Source organism: Trachurus japonicus, chromosome 10, assembly GCF_045865225.1.
Source record: "Trachurus japonicus isolate A0001 chromosome 10, Traja_1.0".
Taxonomy (NCBI): Eukaryota; Metazoa; Chordata; class Actinopteri; order Carangiformes; family Carangidae; genus Trachurus; species Trachurus japonicus.
Window position 1 is genome coordinate 3,689,130 of NC_140916.1, and position 21,160 is coordinate 3,710,289.

Sequence of the window (21,160 nt, forward strand, 5' to 3'; positions counted from 1 at the left end):
TATAAAGGTAGATGTTTGTGTTAAAGCTCCATACAGTATAAAGGTAGATGTTTGTGTTAAAGCTCCATACAGTATAAAGGTAGATGTTTGTGTTAAAGCTCCATACAGTATAAAGGTAGATGTTTGTGTTAAAGCTCCATACAGTAGGGGAGAGTGGGGTAAAGTGAGACACTTTTTACATTTGCTCCCCTCTAAGCGAGCTAAAATGATTTATCAGTAAAATTTACACATTTCCCATTAATTCAGGATGTTGCCTAGCAATGGAAATTATCAGAATGTATTTAGGATGAAGGACAGTGAAAATATGATTGTTCAAAAAAAAGTGGTCTCGTGTCTCACTTTACCCCAGGTCAGGGGTAAACTGAGACAAACTAGAAAAATCAATGGGGTAAACTGATCCACTTACTTTTTCCACTCTGAAACTACCATAACAACACATGTTGTAACAGTTAGAATCCTGACAGCTAGCTTGACAACCACACTCCCCAAAACTAATGTCGGACTAGTAGCAGAATCACGGGGATTGGTCAATTAAGCACTTTTGTTTTCTCAACGCAAAGTGACTCAAAACCAAAATCAAATACAACACAAAATGTTTTAATTAACATTCAAATGGCAGATAGAACCAGTTAGATAGTCTGGAGGTCAGATTGTAGGACCCAACAATTGTGACCATTTTGATCAAAAGTCCTCTTGTATGTGGGGGGGAGCCGACAAAGTGGAATGTGACTAAAATTGAGTTAATTAACCAATAAATAAACAAGCTGACTGAGAGCACATAGCATAACAAAGCAGTGTGGCTACAGATCATTGATCACGCAAGATTTCTGGCTTGGGGGACGAGATTCTAGTGTGAATCTTTGTGTATGGTGTGCTCACAGTGTCTCACTCTTGGATTTATTATAATACATCCATGGTCTCACTTTACCCCGCAGCATTTGTCTCACTTTACCCCAACACCCCCATTTTAGAAAAAACGACCTCTCTTAGAAATTCAGGCTAATTTTCAGCCAGCATCATCACATGGTTTTATGTGTTGGTAGTTCATCATCATGTATCATAGAAGTTTTTCTACCTGAATCAATTTGCTTTGGCACAACAGTTGATTAAGTTGACACCAAGAAAATTTACTTTTACATGCAAAAATCATATTTTTGTGAAAAAAACATGTTTTCCACAGCATCATGAGTTCCTCTCCTTCATAGCCATAGGGAAATGGAAGGGGCTTGAAAACATAATGGTCAGATGACCATAAATGTGTTCCGTTTTCTAGATATAGGGGGTGTCTCACATTACCCGGTGTCTCACATTGCCCCACTCTCCCCTATAAAGGTAGATGTCCATGTGTAGTGTGATTATAAAGCAGCTCTAGGTTCTATATTAATACTGTGAAAGTATCAAAGCCTCAGTCCACAGAGAAATGCACACAGCCTGTATTCAGAAACTGAGCCTTAAAACCAGCCGTCAGGACTTCCTGTCACTTTGTGATGTCACAACAAAGCCCCGCCCCCCTCACCACCACCTGGACCCACCATCCATCCAACAACAACTTTGCAGGATTTGGTTTCTCTTGAGTGTTTTATTCTGAAATCTGCTCTGTATTTATTTGATCACTTTAGAGTCACAGTCAGCCAATCAGAAGAGGGACCCAGAGCCTTGTCCTCTCTTCTGATTGGCTGACACCGACCTGTTGTTTCTAGACCCTATCCCGACCTTATCCCGTGGCTTTTCCTGGATCAAAACCATAAACTTCATTTAACTTCAGTTTTTTAACAGAAAATGCCTCTGCTACTATTTCAAGATGTTTTTTTTTTCTTCAATGATGGAAACAAAACCTCCCACAAACCTTCTGGCCTTATCTTCCACAGGCGGCTAATTACTCCTCAGACCAATTAATAACATATTTTTTTTCTTATTTATTTTTCTTGTGAAGACTTATCAGTGTGAAAATAAGAATATGTCGAAATAGACTGGACAGCAACAACAACAATGATGATTTTCAACCATATGAACACACAGAGGGGGATCATTTCACACTCTTGGACACGTTATTAGCACAAAACAAATTATCAGCTGACACTTTAACCTCCTTAGATTTAAAATAAGAATCAAATCAGAGTGACTTTATTCACCAGGTGCCAACAGTTAAACAGGAGTTTGAAATATTAGAGAGTAAATTATAAGAATAAGGCTCAAAGATACGAGAAATAAAATAAATAAAAGTAGAAAGTAGAAAAATCACAGACACTAAAAAATAAAACACATGTACATTGTTGTATGGAGGAAGATGTAAAATAGGAAGATGAAGCTCATCTCACCTCACTGAGTCACTGGGGTTTACGGGCAAGTGAACGCACCACGAACGCATCATCGAATGAGTTTAAAACCCTCCTGTTGTCCTCCTGGGTCAAAGAAGGAAGGAAGGAAGGAAGGATGAAGGGAAGGAAGGAAGGAAGGAAAGAAGGAAGGAAGGCAGGAATGGATGAAGGGAAAGAAGGAAGAAAGGAAGGACGAAGGGAAAAAAGATAGGAAGGGAAAAAAGGAAGAAAGGAAGGACGAAGGGAAAAAAGATAGGAAGGAAGGAAGAAGGGAAAGAAGGAAAGAAAGAAGGAAGGCAGGAAGGACGAAGGGAAAAAAGGAAGGAAGGAAGGAAGGGAAAAAAGGAAGAAAGGAAGGACGAAGGGAAAAAAGATAGGAAGGAAGGACGAAGGGAAAGAAGGAAAGAAAGAAGGAAGGCAGGAAGGATTAAGGGAAAGAAGGAAGGAAGGAAAGACGAGGGAAAAAAGGAAGGAAGGAAGGACGAAGGGAAAGAAGGAAGGAATGAAGGGAAAAAGAATTGTGGAAAGAAGGAAGGGAAAAGGAAGGAAAGAAAGGTGGAGGGAGGGAACCGATTGGGCCAATTAGATCAAAAGAGGAAGGAAGCAGAAGTAAGGACCGAAGGAAGGGAACGAAGGAAGGAAGGAAGGACGGATGAAAGGGAAAAATTAGGGAAAGAAAAATGGAGGGAAGGAACAGATTAGGTCAAGGAAGGAAGCAGAAGGACGGACGAAGGAAGGAAGGACGGAAAGAAGGAAGGAAGGAATGGAAAAATGATTGTGGAAAGAAGGAAAGGAGAAAGGAAGGAACGAGGGAAGGATGGAGGAAGGGAACCTCAGTGTTGGTTTGGTCGTTTGTAAGGAGGAAATCAACACGATGCGTTCAGGTTCACGTGCAGATTGTTGTGCAGATGAGCTCTTTATTAAATGACTGACAGGAGGATTTCTCTCTCTGGTATCATAACCTGTAAATCTGCATCTTCCTCCTCTCTTTCTCTCAGACCGATCACATCATACATTATGGATTCTCTCCCACCCTCCTCTTCTTCTCCTCCTTCTCTTCTTCTTTCACTTCCTTTTATGACAAATGTAGTTTTTTTTTCTTTCTTGCTTTCTTTCTCTCTCTTTCCTCTCTCGGTTGATTCGCGGTGCTTCGCTGCCATCAAGTGGCTGCAGATTATTCACCGTCCTCCCGACAGACTCTGATCACACACAGGAACTTGCTGGTTCGATCAACCACAAAGAAATTAAAACAGGAATAATAACAATAGTCTATAATAATAAGTCTGATACTGTCTCATACATTACCTTACACTTTAGTCTCATGGTTCATCAGCTCTTTATTAATCCTCAACAGTGGTGTTTAGCTGTGGTCTCATATTATCCTATCATTTGATGTAAAACAGTGATCAAATTAAGCCGGTGCATACTCCTTTGAGGACAGCAATGTCCAAATCCTAGACAGAGAGGACAGATGGTTTGAAAGAGGAGTCAAAGAAGCTATTTTTGTAAAAGTAGAGAAACCATCCCTCAACAGGGGAGGTGGCCTGAGACACCACCTATCTCCAATTTACAATACTGCCCTTTCATCCCTTCCCAGGAGATTCAACAATCTAGCCTCAAAGAACAACCACTGTTCACAAGTGGCAAGTGACTCCAACGACTGTCGTTATAACACAATAGGGCACTAACGAAGTCGAAACCAACCTTCCATCAAAGACAGTCATTTAAACGACTGTCGTTGGCACTTGGAGCACAAATGGGAACCAGTGACATCATCACCCTTGTGAACGCCCACACAAGAGGTTAAATAGTGAGTCTCCACACCAGATAGTTGGACCAGTCCCAGCCTGGTCAGATGCTACATGAACTGATGAAGCCTCTTGGATGAGAGGTGAAACGTCTTCCTAGACAAATAACTAAGTCCAGTTGCTTTCGATTTAACCTCCTTTGAAAAAGTGATCAAATTGAATGATTGTACAAATTTATCATTATTTCCACTCTTTATTATCCCCTGAACAACACCTAGAGAAATGTTATATCTGACGTATACTCCCCTGTATTACTAATAGTGTTGCTGCCAAATGTGTCACTTAGTACATTATTATAACAGATACTTTGTGCTGCATGTTAATCATTAGCTTAGCTTTAGCGTCTTTTGTATACGGTGCCCGGCGTAGGAATACACAAGTCCCAACAGTTGAGAGAATGTAGTTCCAAAGTAACGGGCTGGTACTCATACAATATTTTGTTTGTTTTTTTCAAGTTGGGACCTGCACATTCACCACGCTATGAAATAATCATGTAACATTATTATGTATCTATGGATATTCTCATTCATCCAGGTCATCGTTCTTTTCTGGGCAAATTGATTCGTAGGCAACTGGACTTGTATTTATCTGGGAAGACGCCCCTAGGATAAGAGGCGAAACGTCTTCCCAGATAAATACAAGTCCAGTTGCCTACGAATCAACTTGCCCAGAAAAGTAACGTTATGTAACATTACGACACATGAAGCAAATACTCTGAACTACTGCGTTTTTCAAATCCCTCCGCCCAGCAGCAGCCGTGTCTGGAATGTAGTTCCGGCTGCATTTCCCTCTACAACAACTCTGTCTGGTAACGTTGTGTTATTATCTCATAGCCTGGTGAATGTGCAGGTCACAACTTGTCCACCAGAGCGTTGTGGAGTTGTTGGATTGTGTATTTGATGATGTCACCGGCCAACAATAGCTGGGTTTCCATCCAAGTCGTATCGAATTTAAAAGCGGATTTTGTGAAAATGCGCAAAAAGCAAATGCGAATTTATGACCGTTTCCATTCATTAGTGTTTTGCGATTAGGAGGAGTGCGCCGTGAGATTACGTCATAAGAGAGCGTGAATGTATCCAACAGTTGACACTCAGCTGACACTCAACATCATGGACAATTTACGTACTTTCCGGACTATAGACGCACCTGTATAATCCGCACCAGCTACATTTTAAAAGGAAATACATATATAGGCCGCACTTGAATATAAGCTGCAGGTTTTCATGTTGTAACATGAGATATTTACACAGAAAGACAGTCGGGAACCGTGACAGTCCGCTCACTTTTCCGCTGTTTTGGTTACGCTCCTCCTCTGCATCTGTTTACATACGAAGCCAGTGAAACATCAATAAATGTAGCGGTGGATAACGTTATGTTACGGTTTGTGTTTGTGTAGTCTTAACCGTCATAAACAAAAGATTATGGGTTACGGAGCGCGTTTGTGTTGCGGTGCAGAGACGAGAGCTGGGAGACCGGGGCGTCGCTGGGTGAAGTCCAGCAGCTTCACCCACAAACTCTGCCTCAATTCACATAATCTGTTTCCATCACAAAAAGTGGCATTTTCATTTAATCGAAACGCTGACAAATCCACCCCCTCCAAGCGTATAAACTTTTATGCGCATTTACTGCCTTTTTTCGAATTTCTGGCGTTTCCATTCAAGTATTTATTCGCAATTTTTGAAAATGCGAATAAAAAAAGGTGGATGGAAACGCAACTAATGAGATGAGCACCGATAATTAAAGGAAATGAACCTACTGCTGCTGTGACTATAGGGATTATGGTGAGAGGAGGGTCTGACTAAATGTTGAACTGTCCCTTTAAGTGAAACAACCTGAGCTGAGTGAAATATTCAACCCTGATGTGTGCTGCTGCTGCATCATCTCAGACATGTCCCCCCCCAAAAAAAAAAACTCCCACTGTCACTCAGGGAGCTGCATTAGACTTTAAAATGAAGCTCTTTGAGTTTGAATAAAGTTTTGTCAGTGTGTGTGTGTGTGTGTGTGTGTGTGTGTCTGTGTGTGTGTGTGTGTGTGTGTGTGTGTGTGTGTGTGTGTGTGTGTGTGTGTGTGTGCACCGACCGACTGGAGGTTCAACAGCCACAGGACTTTTAACGGGACGTTTTGATGTGTGCAGGGATCAAGGTGCCACCACGAATCAGCATTTAGTGATTATATAGGCCGAATTCCGATTCTCCCCTTAGCCCTAGCCCTTGGCCCTAACCCTTTGTTTTGCGCGTTCACGTGAAGTGGTAGGGGTGTCCCAATTCTGGTTCAGACGAGGGTTAGGGGGAAGGGGTAGGGCTATCTCGTCCTCGAAACGGAGATTTTTCAGGGGCACACTACGGACCGAGGGCTATGGAAAGTTTCCCAGAATGCATCTTGCGGCAACCGGCAGCTGTTTTATTTCTCGCTGCAGTGCTGTTATTACGTCATTTTGTTAAGTTTTAATATTTTTTCATGCGAGAAAGTAGCTGTTTAGATCCCAATGTGCTGTCGGTTTATCCACATGAGGCTGTTTAGACGTTTGCTCCGATGTTTTTCGGAGAAGTGAAGCTCCACGTTGGAGCCTCCACCTGTGGAGCAGATCAGCGGCTCGTCACGGAGACATCACCCCGTCCGGAGAGCTTGTCAGCCGGCCAACCTCCCGACCTCGTCCCGGTAGAAAAGACGACCGCTAATTAACTTACCCGCAGGGTTTTAAAGGTTTACCGCCGCGTAGTTACATTCTTTTTAGGAGATAAATGCTCATCTCATTGATGAAATGTAACAATTGTCGCATTAATTTGTTTGAATTAAAAGTGAAGCTTCATGTGTTTTGGACACAGGAGCAGCACTGCCTGGGGGATCTGTAGCCTATACAGAAATCACCACATTTACATCAATAAATAAATGTTTTACAATGAACCGATCATTCTTCATTACATTTTATTTTATTTTATTAAGTTAACGTGGTTCTGAATAGAGGATTTGTGGCAAAAGCTCGTCACGTCTGCTTATGTGAAAGCCAGCAGAGACGACTGATGACGCATGTGATTGTTGAAGGGGTGTCCCAATTCGTAGGGGTTGACTTTCAACCCTACTTCTTGTAGCTCCGTTTCAAGGGCAAGGGTAAAGGGCTAGGGGTAGGGCTAGGGATGAAAAAATAGAATCGGAATTGGGCCATAGATAAGAAACAGGCGGCGACGGCGGTGGCGGCCATGTTTAAAGAGCTCACCCACAGTCAGAGGGTCTGACTCAGTCTGGTTTTAAAGCAGAAGTAAGTGATATTTTTGTGTTAATATAAGTCTTAAATAGTTCTATCTTCCGACAGCAATCACTTACATAGAGTGTTTGGTCTGAAACACGGGTCTGTCAGTCCCTCTGCTCTGCTCTGAGCCGAGGAGAAAATATTTATCGTATCCTACAGTTTTTATCCAATGAGGAGAGAGAACGGCATGCAGGGCTGTGTGTGCAGCCAAGGGACGCGCGTGAATGTGGCGACGTAGGGACGAGGACTGTTATGGTGCGTTCAAGGCAACTCGTAACTCGGGTTTTTCCGACCTGTGAAGTCGTACCAGTTCGATCTGGTACGAGTTCACGGGTCAGAAGTTACGAGTGGCCGTTATAGTGACTTTCACCGGTAAAACAGGTCGGAAAAACACGAGTGGGTTGCCTGGAACGCTACAAAGTCGTAAGTTGTGACTTGAAGCTGTAATTTACGATTTGAAAAGCCTGCCTGGAACGCAGCATTAGCCAAAACGACCGGATCGCTTACTTCTGCTTTAACCTCCTGAGGTGGTAAAATATGAACTGTTGGGAGAGTGTCGCCCCAAAAAACAACCGGCGCTGCTGCAGAGAGGGAACGATGTTGGGTTAGTTTTAGTTAAATAAATAGGAATTTAAAGAGGAACTATGCAGGATTTGTCCCTAGTGCTGGTTAAATCAATGACTTGGTTAAATCAAACATCAATGGTTCTCAAAGTGGGGTCCTGGGACCCACAGGGGTCCTTGAGACGGTTCAAGGGGGTCCCCAACTTTTCTTGAAATTTTACCACTTTTTTCTATAATCTTTTGACCACTTTTATTATTATTATTTTTAAAAATCTTATTTTTGGAAATTTTACAAATTTTCCTAGAATTTTTTAAAAACTTTTTGAGAAAATGTTTACCACTTTTTTCAAGAATTTTTTTTTTTTTTTTTTTTTTTGAGAAATCTTACCACTTTTTTCTACAAACGTTTAAATGTTTTTGGAGAAATTGTACCACTTTTTTTCCAGAAATTTCTCTACAATATTTCCAAAAATTCACGCCATTGGCCCTAATTTGAAAGTACATTGACTTAAAAAAGTAACGTTCTTCAGTCTCAGAACAAATATATTTGTGCATTTCTGGTGTTTGCTTCATTTTGTCCAATAGGGGTCCGTGGTCTAATTTGTGTCAGTTGTATATGATAAATAACCTTATCCAGCGCTCCATGGATTGATTTCTCACCGGCTTCGTTGGAAACAAATGCACATGGAGGAGAGGAGGGTTAGAGGAGGGTTAGAGACACAGAGTTGTATAATTCCACTTAAACAACAACTTTTTTCCCAAGTTATTTTTAGCAAAATGCAAAGAAAACATAAATATTTGATTATTATTTGTAACAGAAACTCAACATGTTGATTGAGCTTCACATATAAATGGAAAGAGTTAATATCATAAAACCAGTCGGACCAGGAAACGTCACTGTTTAGAGCAATAATTAGAGCAAATATCTAACACGTTTTTGTATTTTAAATAATATATAGGCCTAGTAAAACTCTGCATAATGAGGTCATAAGACAGGTGTCACCAGGTCACATGGGGCGGCGAACGTTAGCATGTAGCCCAAACAGTTTACACTATAACAAACATATATATAATCTGAATATGTATTAAATGTATTATTTATATGTTAACAATGTTTTGTACCATATGAAAAATCAAAACAGACATAATATATAACTACATTAACATATACTATTATTGTTTTTCACATTATTATAACCTCACTGTATATATTCATGTATTCAGAGGCTGTGTGTTATATAGGCGACACAATAAAGCAGCATCACTGTGGATACAGGAGCCCATACGTCATCTATATTACATCTCTCTGTGGGTTTGACTGATAGAAGTCGTTTCCATATTCATGCTGTTCTCTGCTGCACTCACACACACACACTCACACACACACACACACACACACACACACACACACACACACACACACACACACACACACACACACACATTCAGCAGCAGATGGTTCAAACTTTGTCCAAACCTTAAACTCTCAGTTTAACTCTGTGATGTTGCGTCCAGATCCAATTAAAGCAGCGACTGTTTGATCCAAGAATTAAAAAAAATCTGAGCAGATATTTAATTTTAATCTTTTATTTTGGACCACACCAATAAAAATCACTGTATTTGTATTTTTAGTTCATTTCGCCAGTGGTGGACAGTAACGGAGTAAATTTACTTGAGTACTGTACTTAAGTACATATCCAGAGGATGTGTAGGCCTACTTCACTTGATAGTCTACTTGCCAGCCCATAGGGCCCCATTGTGAACCCAGAAATGTTGAGTACCCCAAAGTTTTATGTTAGAAATAGATAGTATGGGTCCCCAGTATTCAGAAACTGCCGGATGCTAACTTATATATATTGGGCAATTAGCATAACAGACATAATTTGCATAAATTAGCATAATTGCCTATATGGGCAATATTTCAACAAAATTGACTTGGCTGATCTGGGCAATATTGGAGTGGTTTTAGGGGTTATTGATGATGCTGAATCCATTTCTGACATTTTCAAAATTCAAAATGGCTGTCTAAACCGGAAGTGACCAGATTTGAACCGCCAGTGGGCCGATTTTGATGGATTTCAAAATCTGGTCATCGGTTTAGATGAATTTCGAAAATTTTAAATTTCACTTTTCATACATAAAAAATGTAGCACAAAGTGCTTTACATGTTTAAAACGAGACGGCCCCCACTGAGGAAACACTGGAGACATGAAATAAAACATAAAACCACTACACAGACTAAGAACATAAAAATTAAAAATTAAGATAATAAGAGAAAGTAAAACGTAAAAAATAATAAAATGAAATACTACTAATAAAAAATAGCTAAAAATGAATGAACTCATAAAAGAAAAGAAAAATGAGGATAAAAAATGGCTAAAATATAATTATACTATATATAATTAGACTATAAAAAAGTAAGACATTAGTTAAAAGACGGACGTTACATACGAGCACTACAGAGGTATTTGGATGTTTTTTGGTGTGTCTTTTTGTTATGAAGTCAGTTGGTATCCATTTGCAACCGTTATATGGACATGCACTGCTACGCCGAGACCCCCTGTAACTCAGAGAAGCCACGGAGGACTCTGAAACTTCTCCCAGCCCTTAGTCCACATGAGGGTGAGTAGATAATGAGTGGAATTTCAATTTTGAGTGAACTATCCCTTTAAAGTAAATTTAAAAGCATGTACTTTTGGATACTTAAAGGGATAGTAGCATTTTTTCTAAAGTGGGGTTGTATGATCTACAAATAGCCCCTAAGTACTTTAATTGCAGTAGAAGACTCTCTGCACTCCTCCCGTTAGCAACGCCAGCCCATAATAGCCCTGCCCAGAGATTTACAACATACAGTGTTGTGAACAGACCCAAAGAAACGGCCTATTTTCACGGCCTAAAAGAGGTTTTACCTGAAAAAAAAAATACACAGTTCCATTGTTCGCTATAATATAATTTTTTCCAGCCCTTCAAAGTGCAGGAAAAACACAGTTTTTATTTGGACCTAACCAACTCACGTATCCCTCCGCCCAGGGTTAGCGCCCGCCGATCAGCAGTTGGTTAGGTCCAAATAAAAACTGTGTTTTTCCTGCACTTTGAAGGGCTGGAAAAAATTATATTATAGCGAACAATGGAACTGTGTATTTTTCTTTCAGGTAAAACCTCTTTTAGGCCGTGAAAATAGGCCGTTTCTTTGGGTCTGTTCACAACACTGTATGTTGTAAATCTCTGGGCAGGGCTATTATGGGCTGGCGTTGCTAACGGGAGGAGTGCAGAGAGTCTTCTACTGCAATTAAAGTACTTAGGGGCTATTTGTAGATCATACAACCCCACTTTAAAAAAAATGCTACTACCCCTTTAAATACCTTTAAAAGCAAGTACTTTTTTACTCTTACTCGAGTAACATGTCGACTGAGCTACTTTTACTTGTAACGGAGTAAATTTCTGCATTTGGCTCCACGTGTCTTCACCTCTGACCCCTCACCTTTCCTCTTTCCTCTCCATCTCCCATCATCCTCTCTGCCTGTTGACACTAGGGCATTAGAATAAGATTTCAGGCGACTTCATTTGTTGTTTTTTTTTCTTTTCTTTTCTTTTTTTTCCCCCCTCTCTTCCCGCGCTGCATGCTACCGTAAACATAAATCACACAGCAGCCGAGCCCCGGAGCTCATATAAATGTCAGGACTAGACAGCGCAGCTCATAAACCTCTAATTTGATCTTTATTCATCTGGGACACGGCGTGAATAAAAAGCTCACCTAGTAAATCATCATTTTCTGCTCTCTGTCAACACGGCGGCAGACAGATGCATCCATCCATCTGTCCGCGTATAAGCCCCGCCCCACAGCCGCTCGTTAGGCAGCGCCGCTCCTGATTGGCTGCTGCTCCATCCTCCCTCACCAACCTCGTTATTACAGTAAAAAAGGCTTGAAAACTCTCACATTTCACTTTGACTGTCTGTGCGATAATGAAAGTGGATGATTCCCCCTTTGATGCTTTCGTCAACTATTTATAATGTTATCAATCACGTTTTTTCCTTTATATGATTAATAATAAACGATGATTCATCCTTTCATCATTTGTTTATCTATTTATTAATGTGCCCTTCAGTCGGATTTAACGCTTCATTTGTCAACGCTGTAATAAGGGGAAGTAGCAGCTGAGACGCTGACCCTGGCCTCTGATTGGTCGGATCGCTGCTGTCAATGTACAAAATAAAGTATAATATAATAATATATAATAAACTTTAAACTTTAAAGAGAAGGGAAAGCAACCAAAGACAACAGGGGATCATAAAACACATCATATCAAACATTCATAAAGGCTGATTACGTAAATTATGATTTATCATTATTATATTGGTTAGGATGAGATGAGACTTGATTGATTCCTGGGAGGAAATTTAAAACTTATCAGAAGCGAAATATGAGCTACTTTAATTGTTTAATAAATCCTGACGTCTGTGAGGTAACATTCATTCATCCATCCATTTATTCATGTTGATCTCCATCAGCAGCTTCTCTTCTTCCTGGCAAATAAACGTAAACTATTAGACCTTTATTTTGAACATGGAAGTCATGCAAAACACAAGTTTAAGACCACTAAAAACACTAAACACATGTGTGAACAGATGAAAATACAGATGTAAACCAACTGAAGCAATAAATAACGAATTAATGAACTCATAAAATCACAACCTATAGGGTCATATTTAAAGCCATAAAATTCAATGTCACTACTTTGAGTTAAAGCTCCAGTTGGTAAGTTGACGAAAGTGAAAGTAAACTCCGCGACTTGGTCGGAAATTTCAAGACAATACTCCGTCAGGTCCCTTTATGAACCTCTGCCAAGCGCCCCACACACACACAGACACACACAAAGTAGCCATGAACGCACCCACAGAGAAAAAAAAAAAAAAAAAAAAGATGTACCGTATCCATAGCACGACGTGTAGGAGCGGCGATTGGCTGCTCCTCCTGCTCCCTCTACCTGACTGGTGGAGAATCGTCGGGCGCGGTGGACTTTGGCAAATACGATTACAGGCTGTAGGTGGAGCCAGAGGAGTTGGATTTTGTCCTAAATTACTCATTTAATGTCTGACCATCAGAATATAGTGACAGTTCCAGCAAATATGACTGAATAATTGTTACCAACTGAAGCTTTAAGGAAGGAGAGGCAATGGGAATAACATCATAGTTCAAAACAATAATATAGAATTAAAAAGCCACAACAAAGGAAAAAAAAAACAAGAAAATAACAACGAAACCAACAATAATGAATAGATAATTAATAATAATAATAATAACTATAACAATAACACATGACGACATTTAGTCCAGTGAATGTTCTGGTTCTGATCCTGAAGACAGAGATCTCGGTCTAGGTTTTCAGTCACAAACCTGAGGAGGAGTCCATTCATTCATTCATTCATTCATTCATTCATTCATTCATTCATTCATTCATCCTCCGTCACAGACTTGAACCTCCACTGTTTGATGAGGTGGAGTTTTACTGCCACCTACAGGCGACTGACAGAACTACAGCTGAACGTCCAACCTCAGTCTGAGTTTTTAGGTTATTTGTTATTTTAATGTTTGCACTGATTTAATTGCTCCGTTTTTGTTATTGTTGTTTTCCCACATTTGTTCTATTCAGTCTTATTATGGGATGTTGTTTTAACTCTGTGCCCATGCACCTACTGACCCAATCTGTTTCGAATGGTCCTTCTTTCCTCCCTTCCTTCCTTCTGTCTCTCCATCCCTCCTTCCTCCCTTCTTCCTCCCTCCTTTCTCCACTCCTTTCCTTCCTTTGTTCCTCTCTTCCTCCACCCTTCTTTCCCTCCTTTGTCCCTTCTTCCCACCATCATTTCCCTTCCTTCCTTCTTCCTTCCTTGACCCAATCTGTTTCCTTTCTTTCTTTCTTTTCTCCCTCCCTTCTTTCCCTCCACCCTTCCTTCCTTCTTCCTTGACCCAATCTGTTTCCTTTCTTTCTTTCTTTCTTTCTTTCTTTCCTTCCTTCCTTCCTTGAGGACAACAGGAGGGTTAAATGTGCTTTAGAAATAAATATTGACTTTTTTTATATTCTTTTATTTAGAAACGTGACTAGGTTTGTTATAATTAATTTAAGATGTGTTCAATCAGTTTAAATCCTGACATTGAAAGAGATGTAGAATATATACATATATAGCCTACAGTATATGTGTCTGTCACATTGTCGAACGAGCTTCATGCAAATAAGGCACCAACACAATCGAATGTTTTGATTGTCTATAAATAGTAAATCGGCTCAGTAACACTGTGTTTTATGGATCCAGTTTGATTTTCAAGAATTTTCCTTGAGGGGACTTTGTCATTCTGGCATTAACAAGGAAAATGGGATTATCGCTCTATTGATTTTTTTTTTTTTTTCCCATTATGGTGAAATATGCTGTAACGTGTGTGTGAACCTCTGTTTGGCCTCAAATCCTTAAAAAAAAACACATAAGAGAGATGTGAAAGCCAAAATTTAAGAATAAAAATGTTTATTATGAAGCATCAAACTGCAGGTTTTTCCATGTATTGATCGACCCTGCAGCCGGTTTTGTTCTCAGACCTGTTTGAGTTCCACTTTCAAAAGAAAATATGTAAAAATCATAAATCACAGCTTGTGTTGTGAGTTTTTTTTTTTGTGAAAAGTTTCTGACGGCTGTGAACACGTCGTCGTGGGGAGATGAAGCCGCAGTTATGAAGAGAGGTCGGTGTTCAACAAAGTGGCACAATTTAATTTGTGTGGCAGGAGCTGCTGGGCTGCGATAGGCTCGGTAATGAAACCTCTCAGCTTTAAGTTCCTGTCTGCTTTATATTCACAAAGAGAAACGAGGAGCGAGGCAGCCATGGTGGAAACATGCAAATACACTGATCTCTTTAATACGAGCTTCACCCAATTGGACGGTGACTTTGACAAGCAGAACAAATGCTCAAACGTGCAGGTCAGGAGGAGCGGCGCTGATGGCCGAGGCAGAATTCAACTTTTCTTTATCCTCTTTTCAACGCCGGCAGTCACATTCTGTCTGTTCGCCTACTGTTAAATTAGTCATCTCAGATTAGAGGCGGCTTAAGGAAGAAAACTTTCCCAGAAAAAAAAAAAAAGAAAGTTGATAAAGCTCTGCAACTTTATGTATATTGAGCATATGCAAAAACAAAGTGTGGGTGAAGTAACTCCCATGTTTTTTTTTTTTCTTTTTTGAAAGTTTATGTGACTTTTTTTTCCTCTCAGGATAAAATAAATATAGAGTTCAGCAGGAGGAAGGAAAAATTCAGGTGTTTCATCATGATTTCAACTTAAAAACACCTTCTGTATGCAACGTGACTGTTTGTCAAACCTCAGGAACAGAAGGCATCAAGTAGGCTAATATGTCAGGAATCAAACAACCCAGCGTGTTTTTAAAAGATATAATTGAACGCAGTGGCGTGCACAGGGGGGGGGGGCAGGGGGGCCGGTCGCCCCCCCTCGTTGCCCAATTGTTGAAAAACGCGCGCTTAAGTGCCCTCTAGGAGCCAAAATGTGTGCTAAAGTGCCCTCGAGGAGCCAAAACACGTGTTAAAGTGCCCTCTTGGGAGCCAAAACACATGCTAAAGTGCCCTCTAGGAGCCAAATCGTGTGCTAAAGTGCCCCCTAGGAGCCAAATCGTGTGCTAAAGTGCCCTCTAGGAGCCAAATCGTGTGCTAAAGTGCCCCCTAGGAGCCAAAAACGCGCGCTTAAGTGCCCTCTAGGAGCCAAAACGTGTGCTAAAGTGCCCTCTTGGGAGCCAAAACACGTGTTAAAGTGCCCTCTAGGAGCCAAAACGCATGCTAAAGTGCCCTCTAGGAGCCAAATCGTGTGCTAAAGTGCCCCCTAGGAGCCAAATCGTGTGCCAAAATGCCCTCTAGGAGCCAAATCGTGTGCTAAAGTGCCCTCTAGGAGCCAAATCGTGTGCTAAAGTGCCCTCTAGGAGCCAAAACGTGTGCTAAAGTGCCCTCTAGGAGCCAAATCGTGTGCTAAAGTGCCCTCTAGGAGCCAAATTGTGTGCTAAAGTGCCCTCATGGCAGCCAAAACGTGTGCTAAGGTGCCCTCTAGGAGCCAAAATGTGTGCTAAAGTGCCCTCTTGGGAGCCAAAACACGTGTTAAAGTGCCCTCTAGGAGCCAAAACGTGTGCTAAAGTGCCCTCATGGCAGCCAAAACGCATGCTAAAGTGCCCATAGGAGCCAAATCGTGTGCTAAAGTGCCCTCTAGGAGCCAAATCGTGTGCTAAAGTGCCCTCTAGGAGCCAAATCGTGTGCTAAAGTGCCCTCTAGGAGCCAAAACGTGTGCTAAAGTGTCCTCTTGGGAGCCAAAACACGTGTTAAAGTGCCCTCTAGGAGCCAAATCGTGTGCTAAAGTGCCCTCTAGGAGCCAAATCGTGTGCTAAAGTGCCCTCTAGGAGCCAAATCGTGTGCTAAAGTGCCCTCTAGGAGCCAAATCGTGTGCTAAAGTGCCCTCATGGAGCCAAATCGTGTGCTAAAGTGCCCTCGAGGAGCCAAAACACGTGTTAAAGTGCCCTCTTGGGAGCCAGAATGTGTGCTAAAATGCCCTCTAGGAGCCAAAATGTGTGCTAAAATGCCCTCTAGGAGCCAAAATGTGTGCTAAAATGCCCTCTTGGGAGCCAAACACGTGTTAAAGTGCCATCTTGGGAGCCAAAATGTGTGCTAAAATGCCCTCTAGGAGCCAAAATGTGTGCTAAAATGCCCTCTTGGGAGCCAAACACGTGTTAAAGTGCCCTCTTGGGAGCCAAAATGTGTGCTAAAATGCCCTCTTGGGAGCCAAACACGTGTTAAAGTGCCCTCTTGGGAGCCAAAATGTGTGCTAAAATGCCCTCTAGGAGCCAAACACGTGCTAAAGTGCCATCTTGGAGCCAAAATGTGTCACGTATCTTACCGTGCGTTCACACCAAACGCGATGGACGCGATGCCATCGCCCGTAACGCGAGCATCGCGCCGCTTGACATATTTGTCACATTTTTCACCATCGCTTCATCGCTTCATCGCGCTATGATGCAACCCACCTCCCGCTATTTTCTTTCTCTCCTCAACCATGAAATAATAATAAATATTAATACATATGAAATATTCACAAGGAGGAAGCTGTAGGTCCTCTGACCCTCTGCAGGCATTATCTTTTTTTATTACGACCGCGGTAAAAGTACGACGTCGTGTCATAAAGCTCCGGGAAACGGCCATGGATGTATATTATTGATCTGAGGAAAACACACACAGCCCCTGGGTTGTTTTTTTTTTTTTTTACACAGCCACAGGTTCTCTGTAGGAGGGTCTGGTGAGCGAGTACAGCCACAGTGATCTTCTCCACCATGTTTTGAAATGTGTGTCTGCAGCTGTGTCGGTGACGTGGTTGAATATCAACACTGATTGGATGTCGCGGCACAGCGTCACGCGATGTCGCTTGAAAAGTTCAAATTTTTCAACTTCAAGCGATGGACGCGATGATGCGATGGCCGCGATGGACGCGTCATCGCTTCATCGCGTCGCTCGTATCGCCCGAAACGCGCCGCCCGACGCGCCATCGCGTGTCATCGCGCCATTTACATTGACTTTTAATGGAAAGTTGTGGCGTTCATCGCGTCCATCGCGTTTGGTGTGAACGCACCGTTAGGCCTACATATTCTTAACTTTTCAAAATAATGGTCTGTGATACCACACCAATGACACCAAATCAGACAGATATTCTTTTAAAAATATTTTTATTATTAAAGGGACAACGAGGAGTTTTGGAAAAGCGAAGCGTTTTCTCACTACATTTATGAGCCTCCGCGCACCATAAAATTCTTTGACCGGTGCAAGACAGACTCATGTTTTCATTCATCAAGAATTAAAGTCAGAGGTTGGAAGACGATCACATACCGTCGTAGTTTCGACCATAAAGGGCGATTCGGCGGCGTTATTCTCATGACTCGCCACGAAGGAAAAGCTGGTCGGCTCGCCCAGCATTTCCACCACCACTAATAATAACAAAATAACGATAGAGACAAAACCATATTTATCGAAAATGGGCCCATTAACAAGTGTGGGTAGCGGAGATTCATCCACATTAACGTGAGACTTTTTTATAACCTAATAGAAACTCCTCGTTGTCCCTTTAAATAGCCAATTTAGATTTAATTTTATTCATATATTAAGCCCAGTGTTTGCCCATTATTGACCACTTCTTTTTTTTTTAAACAAAAAAGAGGAAATATTTTTACACTGTCCAATGGCGTTGAACCATGGCAGTGGGACAAGAGGTTTTTTTTTGGGATACAAAGGAAATTAAAACTGAAAAAATAAAATAAAACAGTAAATATATAAACCAAAAATATCATCATCATTTGTATTGAATTAGCCTACATAATTTTGGTTTAATGTGGATGATTTTTTTTTAAATTTTCAAGCAATTGTGTGTCTGGAAAATGCAGGGACATGTTTTTAACCGTATTTTGAGAATGACCCTTATGATGGATGCGAACGGATCTTAGGCTGTTTGTAAACGGAGCTGTAGCTAATACAAGTTGACATGCTCAGTATGTTTACAGGTATACAAACAACATCCTCACTCTCACTGCTACTGAGAAGTTGTGGCTCTGAGTTGATTTTCCTTTGTTGATAAAACAACAGGAGCTTCAGACGACCTGTAGAAATACTGAGTCGTCAACTTGACTCTCACGTGAGACTTTACAGCTCCGTAACGTTTACAAACATGTCGCCTTTCTTGAAGTGAACATTGAACCCCCTCGGTGTTTGTTTGAAGCCATCTGACGTTGCATATGGAAAAAAACAAAGCGGTGTTGAGGGATGTAAACAGCCGAAGATCCATCAGCTCCCATTACATTCCCAACCTTTTTTGGCTCATGACCCAATTTTGACCTCACAAATTTCTGGCAACCTTGCAGTCACGTGACTGCACATGATCACGGCCGTCAATCAAGATGCGCCAGCTCAGATATTTTTATATGCTGCATTTTATTTGAACTCGATTTATATTTGAGAAAGTGGAAGTATGGAATACCTGCTATGTTTAAGATTGTGTGTGGTGTTTTTAATCATAATTTTTAAGAAGAATAATGATTAGTTAAAGCAGAAGTAAGCGATCCGGTCGTTTTGGCTAATGCTGCGTTCCAGGCAGGCTTTTGAAATCGTAAATTACAGCTTCAAGTCAGGACTTACGACTTTGTAGCGTTCCAGGCAACCCGCAACTTGCGTTTCTCCGACCTGTTTTACCTGTGAAAGTCACTATAACGGCCACTCGTAACTTCCGACCTGTGAAGTCATACCAGATCGAACTGGTACGACTTCACAGGTCGGAAAAACACGAGTTACGGGTTGCCTTGAACGCACCATAACTTCTTGTCAGCCAATGGAGTTAGCAGCGCCCGCCCTCGTTCCTACGTCACCACATTCACGCGCATCCCTTGGCTGCACACACAGAGAGGACTGCCCCTTTATGCCGTTCTCTCTCCTCATTGGATAAAACTTGTAGGATACGAGAAAAGTTTTCTCCTGGGCTCAGAGCAGAGCAGAGTGACTGACAGACCCGTGTTTCAGACCAAACACTCTATAGAAGTGATTGCTGTCGGAAGATAGAACTATTTAAGACTTAGATTAAAGGTTGAATATGTAGAATATTTATTAAAAGCTATATTTTTTCAAAAATAATACATCCATGGGGCCTTTAGAGGGGTAAAGAATGAAAGTATTGCTTTTCCACAAAAAAAATTTTTTTAGTCTGAATTATTATTTTTAATATTTTTGACGGGCTCGACAATGACTTTCTGTCAACGTTCTGTTTACATTCGTACCTGCCCGTAGCCGACATGTGGCTCAGTTCTCCGCTGTTTTCCTGACTCCTCCCGGTCGGATGCGTTTGTTTCCAACCAAGCCTTTTTAATAATCAATCGGTGGATCAATGGATTATCATATACTTGTTTGGATGGGTGTATTTGTGCAGTCTTATCTGTCATAAACACGTTTATCGTCGCGGACTTTCGGTGCCACGGAGCTCCTTTTTTTTTTTTTTTTTTCAACTTGAGGAGAGCAGTGACAGCGGAGGCTCTGAGGCTCTGAGCAGCAGCGGCGTGGAAGGCAGAGAGCCTCCACTGTCCCTGTAACAAGCTACAAGTCATTTATTATGCTGTTAATGACGGTAAAAATGAAACATAAGGTAAATATCCTGCTTAGCTCTCCTCTTCTGCTGTCCTCTGATCAGAGCGGAGTCCCTAGCAACGGCCCGTTTTACCTAGCAACGGTCTGGCAATCGACTGCTGGAATTCTTTTTCTGTTGTTGTTCTTGTAATTCTACATAGTCAACCTTTAACACAAAAATATCGCTTACTTCTGCTTTAAAATTAGTTATTTTTTTTATCAATTAGGCCTTCTAGACATTTCAGGTGACCCCATTTGAATTCCAGGCGACCCCATGTGGGGTCCCGAACCCAAGGTTGAAAAACACTGCATTACACGCTGCTGTGGTGAAGCACGAACAGACAGAACTAGGCTACTACAGGACAGGAGAAAATCATCAGATTCATTCTTTTAGACCTAAAATATTAGGAAATTAGAGCCCCAACGTTATCTGGATTTGAAATGTATCATAGGCCTATCTGTTTTAATTTTATAATTTTTTTTAAAGGGACAACGAGGAGTTTCTATTCGGTTATAAAAAAGTCTCACGTTAATGTGGATGAATCTACGTTACCCACACTTGTTAATGGGTCCATTTTTGATAAATATATCGTTTTGTCTCTATCGTTATTTTGTTATTATTAGTGGTGGTGGAAATGCTGGGCGAGTCGACCAGCGTTTCCTTACTTTCGGTTTCGTGGCGAGTCATGAGAATAACGCCGCTGAATCGCCGTTCATGGTGGGAACTACGACGGTATGTGATCGTCTTCCAACCTCTGACTTTCTTGATGAATGAAAACATGAGTCTGTCTTGCGCCGGTGAAAGAATTTTACGGTGCGCGCGGAGGCTCATAAATGTAGGCCTAGTGTGAAAACGCTTTGCTTTTCCAAAACTCCTCATTGTCCCTTTAAGAAAAAAAATATATATATAAGTTTTTAATTTTATTTGTAACAAAAAAATATATTTTGTTGTCTTTTTGTCTGTGTTTTTGTGTTTGAAACTCAAAACCACTAACAGGTAAACACCCCAAACTGAGTGGTTGTGTTGTGAGCATATTTAGGTT

The 21,160-nt window shown here is 41.2% G+C and overlaps 1 long non-coding RNA gene across 1 annotated transcript in view; it reads left to right on the forward strand.

Moving 5' to 3' along the window:
* LOC146979258 (uncharacterized) overlaps positions 1-21,160 on the forward strand; it is a 484,408-nt gene that overhangs the window by 440,569 nt on the left and 22,679 nt on the right. The window lies entirely within an intron of this gene.